Source organism: Leptonychotes weddellii, chromosome 1, assembly GCF_054177405.1.
Source record: "Leptonychotes weddellii isolate Sample4059 chromosome 1, ASM5417740v2, whole genome shotgun sequence".
Classification (NCBI taxonomy): domain Eukaryota; kingdom Metazoa; phylum Chordata; class Mammalia; order Carnivora; family Phocidae; genus Leptonychotes; species Leptonychotes weddellii.
In genome coordinates, this window is record NC_138369.1 from 113,939,160 (window position 1) to 113,958,340 (window position 19,181).

A 19,181-nucleotide genomic window follows, 5' to 3' on the forward strand; every position below is an offset into this window, starting at 1 on the left:
GGATATAGTAAAAGATCCCAGGTGGAAATTCATCAACTGGTTTCCCAGGGGATTCAGGGAGTAAAACTTCGTCATCTTTGCAATTGTAGACAATCATATCCCACTTAACATTCTTCTCCAAGCTATTTCTAATTTGATGATTCTCAACCAGAGTTACACATTTGAACCCCCTGTAAAATTTTTTAAAAATGCATATCATCTCTTTATTCCAGATCTAAGGAATAAGAATCCTTAGGAGTAGGGTTATCTGTATATGTATTAAAAACAAAAAACTCAAAGACTATGAAGCACATGTCAAAATAAGAACCACTATTCTAATTTCCTTAGTCCTTCTTTGACTGATAAAATTCAAAATATCCTCTCCATCTCAGCTATTCTTCAGAATATATTGGTTTTCAAACTTGCTTTTAAAATAACTGGTAAGAAATATAAAACTCCAAACATCAGAAAATTGAACTACCGCCTCCCTATTCTATTAATGCAGCCTAACATAGCATTTCTTCTCCTCTCAGCATTAGCAAAACCTTTGTAGGCTTGTACACATCCCTTTCAGTTGTTTGACCCTGTGCTGCTTTATGGAATGAGGTTCTCCCAGAGAGGTCCTTCAATACTTTCTACAGTAGCTCACAGGGCTTACTGCTGAAGACTAAGCTGCCTAATGCAGCATCCTATCTGTTCCCCTTCTTTTACTTGCCTCATGGCTTCTGGTCTGCCACAAACGCTTGTTTCCAAGTCTGGCTATGTCATTTATGGCTTATTCTTACATCTTTTCTGTGCCTTTGGTGAAAAATAAGGAAACTGAATCACAAATCCAATCTGCTGAGATCAATTTGGATTAAGTTTCCAGAGTGTTCACAGTATATTCCAAATCCATGCCATTTGCATATTGATCAGCCTCTCATAAATCTCTTGATCCATAATCTTGATTAAAATATTGAAGGCATGTTATTATCAAGCCTATTTCAGATCAATAATTGCCTAACACTGCACCTCTTTCCAAAATGTGATATCAATAAAAGAATTCACAAGGAAAAAAATAGACATCAATAACTTGGCTACTCCACAGGTCAAAATCTCAGAATCACCTTATCCTCTATGATACATCCTCTTGATGTATAATGTTTCTCCTTTGTAAAAAGTCATGCTAGAAAGACTTCACAGCTCTTGAAGGAAATAGTTATGAGATACTATCATAAACCAGTTTTTATCAGAGCCCTGCTGAAACTATAGGTAAATAATTTATTATTGATTTAAAATAAAAATGATGCCACAGAAAAATGATGAATCCACCCATTCATTCAATTAATGGATACTTACAGAATGCTACATCAGACAGGCATAATGCTAAGCATGGAAAATAGAATGATGACCAAGACAGATCTATTCCCTCACCCCATAGAGCTAAGAGTCCAATAGGGGAAGAGAGATATCAGTGGAGAAATAATAAAAAATTATCCTATATATACTAATGAGGAGTCCTTCTATTACATTATACTGCATCACTATGATACCACATGATGAGAAGTATATATGTTGTTGAATTTCAAAATGCCTGTGGATACACACATTTGAGAGGAATATAGAGAAACTAGAATTGTTGTAAGAGAGCACATCCTGGATTGCTGAGGTGACTTGAAATAATGCTATATGAAGACCAATTAAAAGAATGGAGATCATTAGTCTAAAGAGGGATGAACATTTTAGTCACCAGACCTCTGATGGTTGGAATGTGGCAAAGGGAGTTGATCTGGTTTGTAGGATATTAGGGAACTGAACAGAGAACAATGAGTAGAAGCCAAAAGAGAGCAGATTCAATCTCAAAAGAAGAAATATCTTTATATCAGGATTGTATCGAGATTGAGTGGGTTTCTCATGAAACAATGAGATTTCTATTAGTGGATTGTTTCATCGCACTTTGTCTCATCTCTTACAAGGATATTTCAAAAGATTTTCAACTAAAAAATGCGCAGTAGGATTAGAGGGTAAAAACCTTCCCAGACCTGAGGTCCTACAAATCACACCTTATATACTTTAAACTATTTGATGTATAGAGAATAAAACCTTGTACTCTTAAACATGTTTACTATCCCTTAATTATAATGTCAAATTTCTGTTATTTCCTTTTAATTGACTATTCAACCTTATGTTGTTATTTTATACCATGGGGATACATTTTAAATTATAAATTAAGCCCTAATAATTCATTTTTAACATGAAATTATGTGACTATTTTAAACATGTTTTAAAAATAGGAAAAGCTTAGTGACAACATGTCTAATGAGAAGGAGGTGAAGGCTGAATTTCTTAGATTATTGTTGGGATTTAAATGCAACTGGTTCACCTTGAAAAAAAAATAGTGAAGTTTGAAGAAAGGTCCTGTGACTTGGCAGAAGAAAATTTGAAGAAAAACGTATCTAACTGCGTAAAGCTATTAGAGTCTTTAACACCACCCTGTGAAGATGACAGCCAGGCTTAGGAGATCATTAAGAAGCTGGAGAAGAATGTAATGTTCCTTAGCCAGTGTACATCATGAGCAGCCAGGAGGGCTTAGATATTGGGAGCTATTAATCAGGAAAGCCAGGTTAGTAAAGCAGTTAAAATGATGACTCAGCAGGTAGAAAATCTGAAGAGAGCGCATGCCAAAAAGCCTGCTGAACTAGAAGAACCAAAACAGGTTCTTTTACAAAATGCAATGTCTTTAACTTTCTTGTAGATGAAGATGACTGCCAAGTTTTTTAAAAAGTTCAACTTTTCTAAACACCATGGATTTTCTCTTCAAAGAGTGTCCATTGCCTCTTTACCCAGAAATATTGGAAATGCGGGAATGGTGGCTGGGATGATCATGCAGTTGGCATATTTTGGGGTCACAGCAAAGTAAACACCATCCCTCATTACATGGATTTACGAGTATCTATTCCTAGGCAGATGCTAAAGAAGAAGAATGTGAACTAAAAACTAAAGGAGAGTTGGAACCATCTGGAGAAGAAATAGTATAAAGGACAAAAATGCCAAGCCAAGTCTTTCTGAAAAGAGAAATAATCTATCAAAATGGGATGTCTGTTTGATTTATGACATGGTAGCTTCCTGGACAAGACTTCTGTCAGAAAGGCTACTAAGGCACTCTGGCTTTCTGTTATATTCACTGTACTGTTTGTAGCTTCGATGAGCTTCCTCATAGGCCAATTTCCCCAAATGTCTCTGGATGGCACTCCAACACAAGACAGGGACTCCTCCTGTATGTCTCTAGAATGTATTTTGTAGACATTTCTCAGACTTCGACACAATGAGCCACCACCAGTGTGACTACAGCACACCCTAATACTCGTATCTTGATTTTTAAAATTTCAGCATATGAACTTTGTAAATTAGTAACTTTCAGCCGGGAAATTATAGCATGGAACCAAAGGTGCTCAGAATTGCTGCAAGATATTTTACATTTCCCTTTTTTGAGATTACTTCCCCAATTAAAATACAGTGGGGAAAAAGCCTACTTATGATTTTTTTTTCTACCTCTGATCTTTTAATAAGCTTTCTGAGGAAGAGATATATAAGATATATATGAAATAACCATTCAAATCTTTTTTTAAAAAAAAAAAAAAGCTCTTTTGAAACCTTTGTCAGATCCATACAAGTTAGCCCTAGCCTCTTCCTTTGAGAAACTACACAAAGCACCCATCACTCAATTTCTGAAACTCCTATTTAGAATTACCTCCAACAGCCTGTAGCACATTCTATTGAATAGCTTCAGTGGTAGTAAATTATAACCCTCTGAGGTGCATGTTTTGAAATAGCCAAAAGTCATTCAAAGTAACTTCTGAGAAATAAGATTAATAAATCATAATCATCAGGTTAATCATTAGATTAATAAATGTTATTATATGATTATAAAACTATAATTATCAGATTAATAAATTATAACCTATTTTCCCAGCCTTAAATTTCATTTCTTCTTTCTATAGAATTCCCATGTAATTCTCCTCCTATGGCTATATGTTTACCCTCTCCAAGGACAAGTGTCCTTGTCTTTCTACACAATATAATCCAAATATTTTGTTAAGACTTCATTTCAAGAATTATTTAACCCTGTTCCATAGAAAGGATGTATTTAAATCACCCTGAAGCCTTAAAATGCGATTAGGGATCTCAGTAGATCTTGGGAAAGCTGCTTCTAATCATTATGATGCTTGACCAAGTGAGGGAATTCTCTGCTCAATCATCTTATTCCAACCACACTTTTGTCCTCATCCCACCATTTTTATGACAACAGATTTCTGTAAGGAAAAAGCACAGAATTTCAAATCCCAAATATATGGATTTAAATCCCAGATCCATATTTAACTAGCCAACCATAGGCAAGTGACAATATCTTTGAGGCTTTTCTCAACAGGAATATATTAATAGTTAATCTGAAGGACTATTATAAGAATCAAGTGAGATCATGTATGTAAAGCACCCAGCATAGTCCCTGGCACATAGGAGTTTAATAAAAAGCAGCAATTATTGCCAATTTCTCATCACTACTCAACTCTACACATTAAACATCATTTTTCTAATAATTTATTAAATTATAATTGCCCTTGAGGGCACCACAGTTATCCATAGACACTTGAAGTTCTCGTCATCATTCTTAACAACATGGGCTTCCATCTAAGTGAACTTGGTCCCTTGAAAATAATCAGATAGTTGTTGGGAAATATGAGAATATTGTGCTCACAGAGGACAAATAGAGAAACTTTAGCAAATGAGTAATTTATTTTAACTTATAAGAAGCATAAGAAAAAATATTGAGGACTGAATTAATAGAAAACAATTTCACAATCTAACTTTAATCTTATTCCTTCTGAATATGATCTTTAAGTTCCAAAAATATCCCTTTTAAAAGGAAAGGGTGCAGTTAATGCTCTGCACCCTAATTTGGAACCTCCATTCCTTTAATCCTAGGGGATAAATTTTTCAAAAGAAAGCTTACTGCTTACATTTCTGACTCTCCTCAAATAAATATTAAGAATGAGTACCAGAGTTCAGAAACTTCTAATATGGGCTTGCTTTTAAAAACTTCAACTTAGGGGCGCCTGGGTGGCTCAGTTGGTTGAGCAACTGCCTTCGGCTCAGGTCATGATCCTGGAGTCCCTGCATCGAGTCCCGCATCGGGCTCCCTGCTCGGCGAGGAGCCTGCTTCTCCCTCTAACCCTCCCCCCTCTCATGTACTCTCTCTCTCTCTCATTCTCGCTCTCTCAAATAACTAAATAAATCTTTAAAAAAAAAAAAAAACTTCAACTTAGTCCAAACAAGTTGTTTTTGTTTTGTTTTTTGTTTTTGTTTTCATTTTCTTTTCCTTTTTTTTTTTTTTTGTCTACCTCTGCCAGCAATATGATTGGAGAACAAACCAGAATGTATATGGTTGGTCATAATTCTTGCCATAGCTTTCTTGCTGGACACCCACAATCCTATTTCTTATAGAGTTGCTCCTATCAGGGCTTCTAGTTAACACCCAACCTAGAATATAGTGTTTAATAAATACCTACTGAATCTATAAATGAGTAAATGGCTGTTATGGTAACATAAGGAGCAGATATTTAGCACAAGTTGTAAAAGGGAAAGAAGAGCTTTGGGAAGAGATTAAATAAGAGTTGAGTCTTGGGCGCCTGGGTAACTCAGTCAGTTAGGCATCTGCCTTCAGCTCATGATCTCGGCATCCTGGGATCAAGTCCTGCATGGAGTTCCCCACTCAGCGGGGAGCCTGCTTTTCCCTCTCCCCTTGCTCCTCCCCCCTGCTCATTCTCTCTCTCTCTCTCCCCCCTTTCTCTCTCTCTCTGTCAAATAAAATCTTTGAAAAAGAAAAAAAATTTGAGTCTTTAGTGATGAATGGAACTTTGTTGGGGAAATATGGGCTGTTGTGGGAAAGTAGCCAAGCAGAGAGAACCATAAGAGTTAAGAAACAAAGAGAAGAAATAGCATCTTTACTGTAAGAACCTGCAAGCAATGTTTCAAAGCATTAGTTGGAGATAAACCTGAAGAAGTAGCAGGATCCAAGTTATAAATGATTTTGATGTCACATTAAGAGGTTTAAACTTGACCCTGTAGAGAAGGGACAGTCACTTAATATAATAGGAACATTTTAAGGAATGGAATAATTTGATCAAATGAATCAAATATATGCTTAGTTTTTTATGGATCACTCGGTTAGATATGTGTAGGATGGCTTTGAGGAGAATAGGAAATGAGATACAGGAAAATGTTCAATACATATTTGTTGAAATAATGATGTTGAAATGAGGACAATAGTGATATTAATAATTACCAGCATAATATAAAGAACTTAAACAACATCAAAAAAATAAAATAATCCAATTTAAAAATGGGCAGATGGAGCACTGGGTGTTATGCACAAACAATGAATCATGGAACATTTCATCTAAAACTAATGATGTAATGTATGGGGATTAACATAAGAATAAAAAATAAAAAATAAATAAATAAAAATGGGCAGAACATGTGAACAGACATTTCTTCAAAGAAGACATACAGATGGCCAGCAGATACATGAAAAGATACTCAACATCATTCATCATCAGGGAAATTCAAATCAAAACTGCAGTAAGATATCACCTCACACCTGTCAGAATGGCTAACATCAACAACACAAGGAACAAGTTTTGGTGAGGATGTGGAGAAAAAGGAACCCTCATGCATTGTTGGTTGGAATGCAAACTGCTACAGCCACTGTGGAAAACAGTATGAAGATTCTTCAAAAAATTAAATATAGAATTATCATATGATTCACTAGTTCCACTACTAGGTGTTTATCCAAAGAATACAAAAACACTAATTCAAAAAGGTATATGCACCCCTATGTTTATCGTAGCATTATTTACAATAGCCAAAGTATGGAAGCAACCCAAGTGGCCATTGATAGATGAATGGATAAAGAAGAGGTGGTATATATATACAATGGAATATTACTCAGCAATTAAAAAGATGAAATCTTGCCATTTGCAACAACATGGATGGATCTAGAGAGTATAATGCTAAGTGAAAGAAGTCAGTCAGAGAAAGACAAATACCATATGATTTCACTCATATGTGGAATTTAAGAAACAAAACAAAGGAACAAAAAAAAAGACAAAACAATAGACTCTTAAATATAGAGAACTGATGGTTATAAGAGGGGAGATGGGGGGGTGAAAAAGGTGAAGGGGATTGAGAGTACACATATTGTGATGAGCACTCAGTAATGTATAGAATTGTTGAATCACTATATTGTATACCTGAAACTAATATAACATTGTATGTTAACTATACTGAAATTAAAAAAAAAGATGTTCACCCAAAAATTTTTTAAAAATTTAAAAAAGAAATCCCTAAGCAAATTACAATATTAAACAATATTAAAGATTACAATTTAGTGAAAGTATATTATGAGGTATCAAGTTTAAAACACAAATTATGCAGAATTAAAAAATACAAAAGCCATGAGGAATGGTTTCATAACATATCTTTCACCTGCATCAAAAGACTGATTTTTCTAACAACAAACTTAGAAACTGCATATATTTTCATTCTATAATGTGATAATTATTTTTTTTCTAAAGTATGTGTATTTCAGGTTATGGATTCTCACTCGCTCTTTCAGAAGCTAAAAAAAGTAGTTGAAGAAAAAATTAATTTAAAAAATTACCAGCATAATTATGATAATGATGATTATATACCTAACATCAATCAAAACCTTTATATGCATCAAGTCTTATGCTGAACACGTTATTTTATTGCCCTTTTAATTACCACATCAGACCTATGAGGAAGGTACTTGTATCATTTCATTTTACAGATAAGGAAACTGAGGTTCAAAGATGTTTTTAAAAAATGTTCCTTGTCACCCCATGGCATTTTTTCCCAAAATACATAGCCTCAGTCTAAGTGCAGAGTGTATCAGATAAACCCAGATTGAGGCTAATTCTACAAACTACCTGACTAGTACTTTTCAAAAGTGTCATGTTCATGAAAGATAAGGAAAGATGGAAGAAATACCTATTTTGCTTTAATAATTGCATTATGGTTATATAAGATGTTAACATTAGGAAAAGCTGGGTGCAGGCTAAAGAGGAATTCTCTATTATCTTTGCAAATTTTTTGTAAGCATAAAAACAGTTCAAAATAAAAAAGCTTTTAAAACTTCCATGTGTTGGGGCACCTGGGTGGCTCAGTCGGTTGACCGTCTGCCTTGGGCTCAGGTCATGATCCCAGGGTCCTGGGATCGAGCCCCACATCAGCTCCCTGCTCAGCTCATTATCTCCCTCTGCTCCTCTGCCTTGCTTGTGCTCTCACTCTGTCTAAATAAAATCCATAAAAAAAAAAAATTCTATGTGTCTATAGAACATGGCAGGTAAAATATAAGATGAGCCTGAAGTATTTTGTAGTGCTAGAAAATAAGGTAGTAAAACACACACACACGCACACAAAAAATACAGGAGATAATCTGAAAGAACTCCCAACAGCCTGAAACAATTTGAGCAACACAATAAATAACAATAATGATGGATTAAAGCCATAGATTAAAATAAATATCTATGAGTCCATACTAATATAAAGAAATGGTTGAATAAATAGCTAAGTGGGGTTAAAGAGACAAATCTTCTTTATAGAAGAATTCCAAATAATAAATGTAGATGAAATGGGGGAAATAGAAAATCAGCATTGGAATACCATGTGATAATTGCTACAGGCAAATGCTAAAATCACTGGGTAAAATTGTAAGGAGAAACAGGATATTTTCATATCTGCAAAGTATCTCTATAAAAATATTTTTTAATTACTGTGGTGATTTTAAAATATATCCAACTAACTCTTTTATACTTTCCCTCCAAAAGGTGGAATATAATTCTCTTTCCCTTGTGGGTGGGCTGAATACCGTGACTTACTTTTAACATATGGCAGGGGAAGGGAATAATTTTATAGTAGACAGACCTGGCAGAAACTGCCTTAACCAAGTGATCAAGGTTAACATCACCAGTTATAAGCCATGTTGATACGATGCAATAAGCAGACATTTCATTTCTGTAGTATTTGTCCAAAAATTTAAAACCCAGTCTAATCATGAGAAAGTATCAGAAAAACCCAGATCAAGAGGCATCTTACAAAGCAAAGTACCTAAGCAGTATGCTTCAAAAATGTCAACGTCATGAAAAAGAAGGACAAATTCAGGAACAATTAAAGACTGGAAGAGATTAAGAAGACATGACAACTAAATGCAATGTGGCATTCTGGATTGGATCTTGAAACAGAAAATAATAATATTAGTGGGAAAACTGGCAAAATCTGAGTAAAATCTATATTCAGTGAATAGTATTGTATCAAGGTTAAATTCTTAGTTTCAGTAAATGTACCATGGTAATGTGAAATGCTAACATGTAGAAGCTCAGTGAAAGGTAGATGGAAACACTCTGCACTACTTTCACAACTCTTTTGTACATCTATAGTTTAAAAAATAAAAAATAATTTTAAGTACCTAAAGTTGAAAGACATTAATAAACTGTTCACAGAAAATAAAAGAAAAAGGTCAATGGTCCCTAAAGGGTTAACACCACTCAAAATATCAGAAACTCAGAATTACACAGAGATATCATTAGTTAACTATCAGACTGGCAGAAATCCAAGAGTTTGAAAACATACTTTGTTAGTGAGGTTATAGAGAAACAGGACTTCTTATACATCAATGGTAAATATAACTCCACGAAGACTAGCAACATATGCATAAGGTCCCATTTATAATAAGAAAATTTTATTTAATTCTAATTAATAAAGGATAGTAACAAGGGATATATTGAATAAACAGTGTTGCAACAATAGGTCTATCCTATAGAATCATGAAAAAGAGGAAGGAAAATTTGTATGCACTAAGATCGAGTGATTACAGGAAATATTGAGTGAATAAAAAGCATGACACATCAGTTTATTCTTACACAAAATTTAGTATACTCTGAGTTTTATTTGTTTGTTTATGTTTTTAGAGGGGTGGCCAGAGGAAGAGGGAGAGAGAAAATCTTAAGCAGGCTCCATAGGAACTCAAGACACGTGGGGCTTGATCTCACGACCCTGAGATCATGACCTGAGCTGAAATCAGGAGTCGGATGTTTAACTGACTGAGCCACCCAGGAACCCCTAGTATACTCTGAGTTTTATGTAACACTAAATTTTGTGTAAGAATAAAGGTGAAATAAGAATTTATCTATCTATATGCACATTTGCCTAGTTTTTCTAAAAAACAGGGGAAAAATAAACCAGAGTCATGAAATTTGTTACCTATATATGAGTATGGAAATGGGGTGGAGCAAATAGGGATGGAGTCAATATTTCTTTAAGCATACTTTAACTTAGTTTTACTTTAAAATAAAGAAAATATTTTTACATATTATAAAAATATAAAAAGCAAAAAATAGCAAACCCTAAAATCAATCATAAAGAAAAACAAATAAATCTATATATCAAATTGATTAACATAACTACACAGAAAAAAAGTATGACACCAAATGACTTTTGGATACAGTTCTCTACATGTCCATCCTTAACAGGATATTATCTGCACACCAAAAAAGAAATTGCAGAGAAATTTTAAAAATCCATAGTTATATTTTATTTTCAGTGGTAATATGTTGATATTATCATTTGAAACTATGGATGTGGAGGAATAAAGCATTTTTACTAGGAAACAAGGTTTACCAAATAAAAGGTAAAACATTAAAAGATAAAAGAAGTTATAAAAATAACTCCGGATATTAAAGTTGAATTAGAAGTATCAACACGAACTCATGGTTTTTAACAGTGTATTTCCTATCTCTGTCTACTGAAGTGTCATAGAAGCGGTGGCAACCTAGTAGAAACAAACACACATGCACTCAGATCTTGATTTCAAGATGCTAATCTTTTCTAAAAGGAACTAGGTCTTTAAGGAAATGGCTGAGTCCACATCTAGAGCTCACAAAATATAAAGTGAACCTGGGATATTTTGTTGAGAAAAAAAGGGGGGCCTCAAAAGACGTAGATGCTCTGCTCACAGTGGGAGGGATTAGGTTGTTTCAGTCAAACCACATGGCAAGCTTAACTGGAAAAATGGGACAAAATATAATAATCAATTTGAAAACATTGGAGAATTATTAATACAGTAAGAAATTGCAGAACTGAGGTCAGGAAGATGAAATAAGCAAAAGAGGTGAGACTTCAATGTGGCAATGTTTTCCTCCTCGGTGTGACTGCTGATTCCTAAAGCTAAGGCTGAAAGTCTGAGAAGCTGAGCAGAGCTTTCAGCAAAACCACTGAGCTAAAGAGTGGAAACAGGGATGACCTAGTATACATTCCAGGATTTCCTAGAAATACCAAAGGAATGCACTCTAGGAATACAGGCATACTGAAAATAGTCCCTATAAGGACTAAAACACAACTTCTAATGATTTCATTTCTTGAATGGAATAAGGTAGGATGCCCTTGCCAAGCTGTCTACCATAACAAAACAAATCCACTCAGGAGAAAGAACATTATACAGAGTCTCAAGTAATCTCCAAAATTTGTCTTGTAAAATGTCTCTCCCTCAATAAAAATATATTCAGATATATAAGAGTAAAATGTTTGGCAAAGAGAGAAGGATGGGGAGTGGGGGACCAGCAAAATTGAAATGGATCCATGGGCGGTCCAGACAAGGTGGGAAAAACTCTGTGGTTAATATGTTCAGGAAATTAAAGAAGAAATGAAAAGTATTCATAAAAAATAGAAATAATAAAGGACATTCATATGGAAATTCAAGACTGAAAAAATAATGGAAATTAAGTACTCAATGGAGTGATTTAAAAATAGATTAAAAACAGATGGAGGGAATTTGCAAACTGGCAGATAGGTCAAATAAATTAGCCATACTAAAACAGGGAGAAAAAAATGAAAATTATAGAAAAGAGCTTAAGAGAACATACCATGATGAAAAATGTTTGGCATAATTGTAATGGGAATTCCAGAAAAAGAGAAAAGAGAAAATGAGGCAGAAAGTATTGAAAGGAATACTGGCCAAGAATTTCCCAAAACCAGTGAAAAATAAGAAATCCATTGAAAGATCTTACAAACTCCAGGCAGGACTAAAAACAAAATATTAAACAAGAAACAAACCACAGATGAAAACCAAAGACAAAGACAAAGGTTGGAAAACACACAGAGGATTATAACATACTATCCTAGAGGAGCAACAAACAGTAACATTAGCAGCTTATTGCTCACCAAAAACAATGGAATCTAGAACACAAAAGTGCTGAAAGAAAAATAACTGCTAAGCTAGAATTCTATTCCCAGATATAAGGAATGAAGGCAATATAAAGACATTTTCAGAGAAACAAAATGGAGAGATTCTATTACCAATGAAAGCACTCTAAAGAAAATCCCATGGGCATTTTTCAGGCAGAAGGAAACGAATTCAGATATAAGTTCAGAAATACAGATTAAATGAATGAAGCATGAAGATCAACAGAAACCATAAATATATGGGTAAATTAACATAATTTACTGAATTAAAATCGTATAAAATGAATGATTGAATGAGAAGATCACCATTGACAACCCCACTGTAATAAGTATTTCAGCCAAGGGTCATCAATGTTTGTAAAATCATCAATAAAAGTTATTGAGGAACAAGATAGTCGCATGGTACCAAAGTATTACCCATAGAATACTAACTATTAAAAAAAGGAAAATAAGACTTCATTATGGAGTCACTCAAATGATCAAATTTAGCATCCTTAATAATAGAGCCATCTCACATCATCTCACAACATATCCATGCCTCTTTATGTTATATGATATGAACATCAAACCTATGAAATACTTTGCCGAAGTGTTTAATTTGAATCTAATCAAGACTAAATTTAACTTCCAATTTATTGAGGATACACCAGACAGAGGTACTAGATAACTGACACGATGAAGAAATAATTAGACAATTCCAGAACTTGGGGCATTCTAAGAAACAACTGACTGAACTCAAAAACTCCATAAAATAGAGGGAGAAGTGAGTTGACTATTCTAGCTTAAAAGACCTTGAAGAGACAGATCCAAGAAAATGCAATGTGAGCTTTATGTGAATCCTAGTTTTTTTTTGTTTTTTTTTTTTTAATAGCTTAAGAGGATATTTTTGGTACAATTTAAGTAAATGTGTATAAGGACTATACATTAAATATTACCAAGTTAGTGTTATTTTTCTGAGGTTAGATAATTGCATTATAGTTGAGGAGATGGTCATTATTTGGGGGAGATTCCTGATGAAATATTTAGGGGTAAAGTCACTGGATGACTGCCACTTAATATAAAATGGTTATGCAAAAGAAATAGAGAAATAATCAAATTTGCAAAATGTTAACAATCATGAACTGAGATGTTGGATATTTGGATTTTTTTGTAGTATTTTTTTCAACTTATCTGTATATTTGAAATTAAAAAGTTAGGGGAAAACATACTAAAGCTGACTCTAATCTATACAGGTGTTTGGAAGAACAAAAATGAAGGCCCTAATCATGTCTAAAAATGTGATAGTTATAAATCAAGCTAGCAAAATGTTGAATAAAATATACCCTACCCTCCGACCTTAACAAATGGATCTTTATATATTTCCAGGGCCAGGTTTATATTTTTAAATTCTTTCGCTCTTTGGATTTGTGCACCTAAAATCAAGTAGCCTCTTCCTCTGACCTTCAGCTCCCTGGCTCACCCCTTTCTCTTCTCATCCCAGGATTCCAGTGCAAGGGAAGGGGTTCAGGGGACCTCCCACAAGTATGCACTAAGATTCTAGCCCAGTCCAAGTAGCCACCATATTTCTCACAAACAGCCACTCCTGGCCACCACTTCAGGCCCACTCAGTGGTGCTGGGAAGAGGCCCACAAGAGTCCTAGAAGACATTTAGAAAAAGAATTTAGTGGTCCTAGGAAACTGGAGCATGGTCTAAAAGGGGAGACAGAGGTTAGAGCATTTACCTTTGGCCTTGTGAAATTCACATTTTATGCTGGGTCTACCCAATTTCCAACAGCAAGGAGCAGAGCAACAGTCTAGGAGTGAGATCCCCAACTTTGTGGGAGGCCAAACAACCTCACACATCCATTTGTGCTGCTTCCATGGAGTTCAAACACTCTCAGCACTGTCATGGGCCTCTCCTAATTTCCAAGTGTTACTGAAAATTTTGTTTCTCTTTTTACTGAGATGGGTCAAAGCATCTCCACATGGAAATGACTGGGGGAAGTAGTTTTCACCTTCTGAACATAAACCCACTTCTGCAATTCTTAAATCTCCAAGAGTTACCATCTTCTGTGGTGAAGCACAGAGTAGCACCCACTAACTAGGTTAACTGATCTTCTTCTTGTCCACTTCCCATGATCTTAAACCTGGGTACCACTTTCACAACCAACCGTTCCTCCATCTTCCACTAACAAGAAAACTAAAGGCTCTCATGCATAACAAAGGAAGCAAACGGGCCAGTATCTTTACTAATAAATAAAATCCATAACTGATTGGTCTTTGGGGGATGAGGAAGACAGAACATGATTTAGAATCTAAAAAAAATAAATAAATAAAAATAAAAATTTGATAATTTTTTCATTTATTTCCAGTGTAACAAAATATTTTCAGAGTCTTTCTGTTTAAAATGACATGCACAGTGTTAAAAAAAAAAAAAACCACAGGCCCAAAATGGCAGCACTTAGGCCAAGTCACCAAACCAAGACTTAACACCTAACCTAATCGCACTTTTAACCTGTGTCAGAAATGTGGTCTTTACTTGTGAGTGAGGAATTTTCCAATCAGCACCAATGAGGTAATCTGATGCGTAGGCTCTCCAACATCCAAAGGAAGATGAAGTATCCACCTAATAAAACCCTCTGCCTTTCCCCCAAGAGAAGGGGACCTCACCTGAAACAATCCTTTCTTTTGCTAATAACTTCTTGCCCCACTATCTTTCTCATAAAACCTTCCATTATGTACAACCCCTTGGAGCACCCCCCTACTTGCTAAATGGAATGCTGCCCAATTCATGAATTGCTTCATAAAGCCCATTAGATCTTCAAATTTACTCAGTTGAATTTTGTTTTTTTACTAACAGGGATAAATCCACAACAAAAATACCTTTTCATCTTATTACATATGGATGGAGACACCAAAGATGCCAATAATTTCAAAACAGTGAAACTGGTTCATGTTTTCCTGCCGGGGTAACTTATTCTCAAGACCAACCACTTTGCCTATACGATCTTTTTTTCCAGGCCTTACAGCCAGAAACTGCTAGAAAAGTGGGCCTTTAGAACAGTTGGTCTGTTTCATAACTTGAGTTGAAAACCAAAGAAAATTTTTTCCAGCAGTCACTAAACCCAGCAGCAGATGACATTTTCATGCTGCTTCTATCACTCTATGTAATTCAGAGATATCAATAAGCTATTATGTAATTCAGAAATATCAATAAGCTATTATCTCTGCATACTGCATGCTACGTTGGTGTGCGAGTGTGTGATGGGCTTTACTTAGACAGGGGGAAAAACCAGATTTCAGTATGTCTTGGGCTGAGGTAAGCCTTCCAAGATCTAAAAAATGTGTGTGTCTGTGAGTCCTTTATGCTAACACAGGTTGTGAATCAGGAGAAGGTGCCAGAGGAGGAGCCCTGTCCCTGCTCTCTCCGTTACCACTAGCGCAGGTCTTCAGGGCATAACTTCTCTCCTGGGTTTCTGTGTTTGTTTTACTCACTGCTTTCCTACTCTGCTTAATACAGTTTTATGAATAGGCCAGAAAATTCTCAACACAGAAGCTTCCCGACTACCAGAAACAATGAAATTTAGCTTTGAATGTCACACAGATACAGTTAGGTAAGTAATTTTTTAAAATGATTAATTAATAGAGTGATTTTTAAAAGAAGTAGTGTTACTGTCTTATAAGGTATTCCTATTGGGATACCGGACTAACTTTTCCTACTTCCCAAAAGGAAAATATGACTTAACTGTAGTATCAAAACAAAAAATGGTGTGTGAGCATTTGGTAAAGTGTTTTTCCCCATTTATGTAGAAAAGTAAAAAGTATAAGAAAACTTTAAAGGCAATCAAATTTGTTAATTATTTATACCCCAAGCTTTTTTTTTTTTTAAGATTTTATTTATTTGACAGAGAGAGAGAGAGCGAGAGCAGGAACACAAGCAGGGGGAGTAGGAGAGGGAGAAGCAGGCCTCCCGCCAAGCAGGGAGCCCGATGTGGGGCTCAATCCCAGGACCCTGGGATCATGATCTGAGCCGAAGGCAGAAGCTTAATGACTGAGCCACCCAGGCGCCCTACCCCAAGCTTACAAGTTAGCCATTTAACCTTTTACTTACTGTTTATCTGGTGAGATTACATTTGATTAAAGAAAAAAGTTGACTTTTTTAGTTCAAGGTCTTGTTTGGAAGATATTCCATTAATATTAGGAACAATCGGGTGCTAGAACCAAAAATGAACCCATGTTATTAGGGAAGTGCTACCTATTATAGTGAAAAATGTCAAAACATGGCAAATTTCAGAATAGGCTTACTTGAGCTATCTTGCTTTAAAATTATTGTCCTCTGATTTATCTTGAAAAATATTTGAAACAGTATTGAGAAGTTAATGAAACAAATGAAAATAGAGATAAGTAAGCCCAAACCAAAATTATGTCTGTCTTTCAAGTCCCATGACAATATGAACTTAATGTGAGAGCGTGGCTCACAACACATGAAAACATTTTGACTCAAGTAGTCCCAGGCAACAGAGAACACCTCTGTTATCAACCTCACCGTAAAAGCCTGCAGGTGAACAAATAGAATGGCCATGGTGGAAGAGCAAACACTAGAAGAAAATGTGTATGGATGAAATGCACATGCATACTGAAAATGAAAATGTAGATTTAGGAGTTGCCTCCAGGCTCCTGATAATTCATAGCCAATACACTGCTGGCAATAACTGTGTAAGTTTTCTTGTGAAATGAGGTGATGAAATGGGTCACACTTCTAGACCTCACTATTTATCATGGCATAATTTGGGCCCTCCAACGTTTAGCGCATATAAAAGGGGAAAAGGTTAGAAGCCACCCCTCCTTTATAACCCATATACAAAGCAATTTCCTGACATATGGATTAGTATGATGCATATTAAAACTAGGAAGGTATCTTACTGGGGTTTTACAAATATTTTCCTTTTCTGCAACTAGTAGCTGTTTTTTTAATAACTTTGTATAAAATTTGATAGTATTTTTCCATAATAATTTAAAAGTGCTTAATGAAAAAAAGAGTCTTAGATGAGATTTTTCCATCTGTTTCTTAATTCTAAGAAGTCTATTAAAGAAATTGTTCATAAATTTAAATCCCCAAATGGGCAACCAGTGTAAGTCCATTCTAGTTTTATTACTTTAAGTTTTGCTAGTGTTCACCCATAATGGATCGTGAGATATAACTGCTTGTAGAGACAAATTCATACATCATCAAATGCCTTTAAAGTATTGTGCAAAATGCAAAAACAGCATTTTGCTTCAGTTTTATCTTATGAGTTCTTTCCTAAAAAGGCAAAGGAATTGCCCAATGCTAACACTTAAAAGTAATACTAGATTCACGTTTTTTTTTTTTTTTAATGACAGGGTGGTTATTAAACTGGACATTTAATCCAGAAAATCCAAATCCAGACAGATTGAATTTTATTTAGATTGAATTTTCCCTAAACTGCCGGGCGCCTGGGTGGCTTAGTCATTAAGCGTCTGCCTTCGGCTCAGGTCATGATCCCAGGGTCCTGGGATTGAGTTCCGGATTGGGGCTCCCTGCTCGGCAGGAAGCCTGTTTCTCCCTCTGCCACTCCCCCTGCTTGTGTCCCTGTTCTCACTATCTCTCTCTCTTTCAAATAAATAAATAAAATCTTTAAAAAAATAAAATAAAACAAAAAAATAAATTTTCCCTAAACTGCAAATTGAGTCAAATTTGAATGGTTAATTTATTTTCAGGCATGCATACTTCCTCTGCCTTAAAGTCCCCCAGTTTTGTCCAGTTTCATCTGTATTTTTGTTTTAAACAAGTGAAGCAAAAATAGTCATTGCTCACACTTTCCTCAAGTACTTAGGGAAGAATGCAAGAGGCTATATCATGGTGCAGCCTGGTAATCACTGATGAAAAGGCATCAGGAAAGAGCAGTCACCTGTATTTGTTTAAGGAAACCTGACACTGCTAAACAATATGAATTATTTTATAGACCTGAAATCCTACTTAAGGACTGAAAAAAAAATCAATATACATTCTACCCAGCATGTTTGTTGTAATAACATTGCATACATTTTTGACCATACACCATCACTTTCTTTTGCCTGCAGTGCTTGTTTTAAACATGTGTACATTTCTCCCTGAGCACTAAATAACAGAGTCATTACCATCATAATAATCAGTTTAGGATTTGCTATGTGTAACCTGAATTATTTGGTGATACGTTCCGCTGGAAATTATAACTGTGCTTTAGCAGAGTGCATTCTTCTCTCTGAAAAATTCATTTTCATCATCAGAGCTTGCAGTCGCTAATGTGTGACTGCATATTAATCACAAAAATTAATATGTACATAAAGGATCAAAAGAAATCTTCTAATAAACACGGAGTTAGTTTCTGTGTCTGGAGATGGATACTAAGGAGTACAAAACATGCTCTGTGCTGTTTAAGAGTTTGTGACTTAGTTGGAGGAACTGAGAAAAGTACACAGGGGACAGTGAAGTAAGAGGCAATGATCAATGTCCAAAAAAGAGATAACAACAATAATTCCCAAGGGAGTCATGAGAGGTGATAAAGGTAGATTGACACCTAAATGGAGGCCTCAGGCATTTGAGAGGCATGACAACTCTGGGAAGATCCAGGGGAAGAAGAAGATCAGTTCAAGTATCACCTCCACTTTCTGGGCTTTCCTGCCTGCCTTGAACACAGCAATGGCCTCTTTATGTTCCCCTAAACACTTCCCAAGCAGTGGTACTTATTGCAGTGCATTGTAATTAATTGTTTATTTGTCCTCCCTCCTTACTCCCCTCTCAGCTACTAAGGGCAAAGCCATGTCTTCTTCATTTTTATATCCCTCTTGCCTTGAAAGTGCTCAATAAATGTGTATTGAATGTATTTTTGAATGATCAGAAAGCAACTTAAGCAAAGGTACAGGGT

General features: G+C 35.3%; 1 pseudogene; it reads left to right on the forward strand.

The window, feature by feature from the left end:
* The window catches only part of LOC102748612 (inositol 1,4,5-triphosphate receptor associated 2-like), a 69,726-nt pseudogene extending 66,423 nt beyond the window's left edge, over window positions 1-3,303 (forward strand).
* Window positions 3,304-19,181: the final 15,878 nt, after the last annotated feature.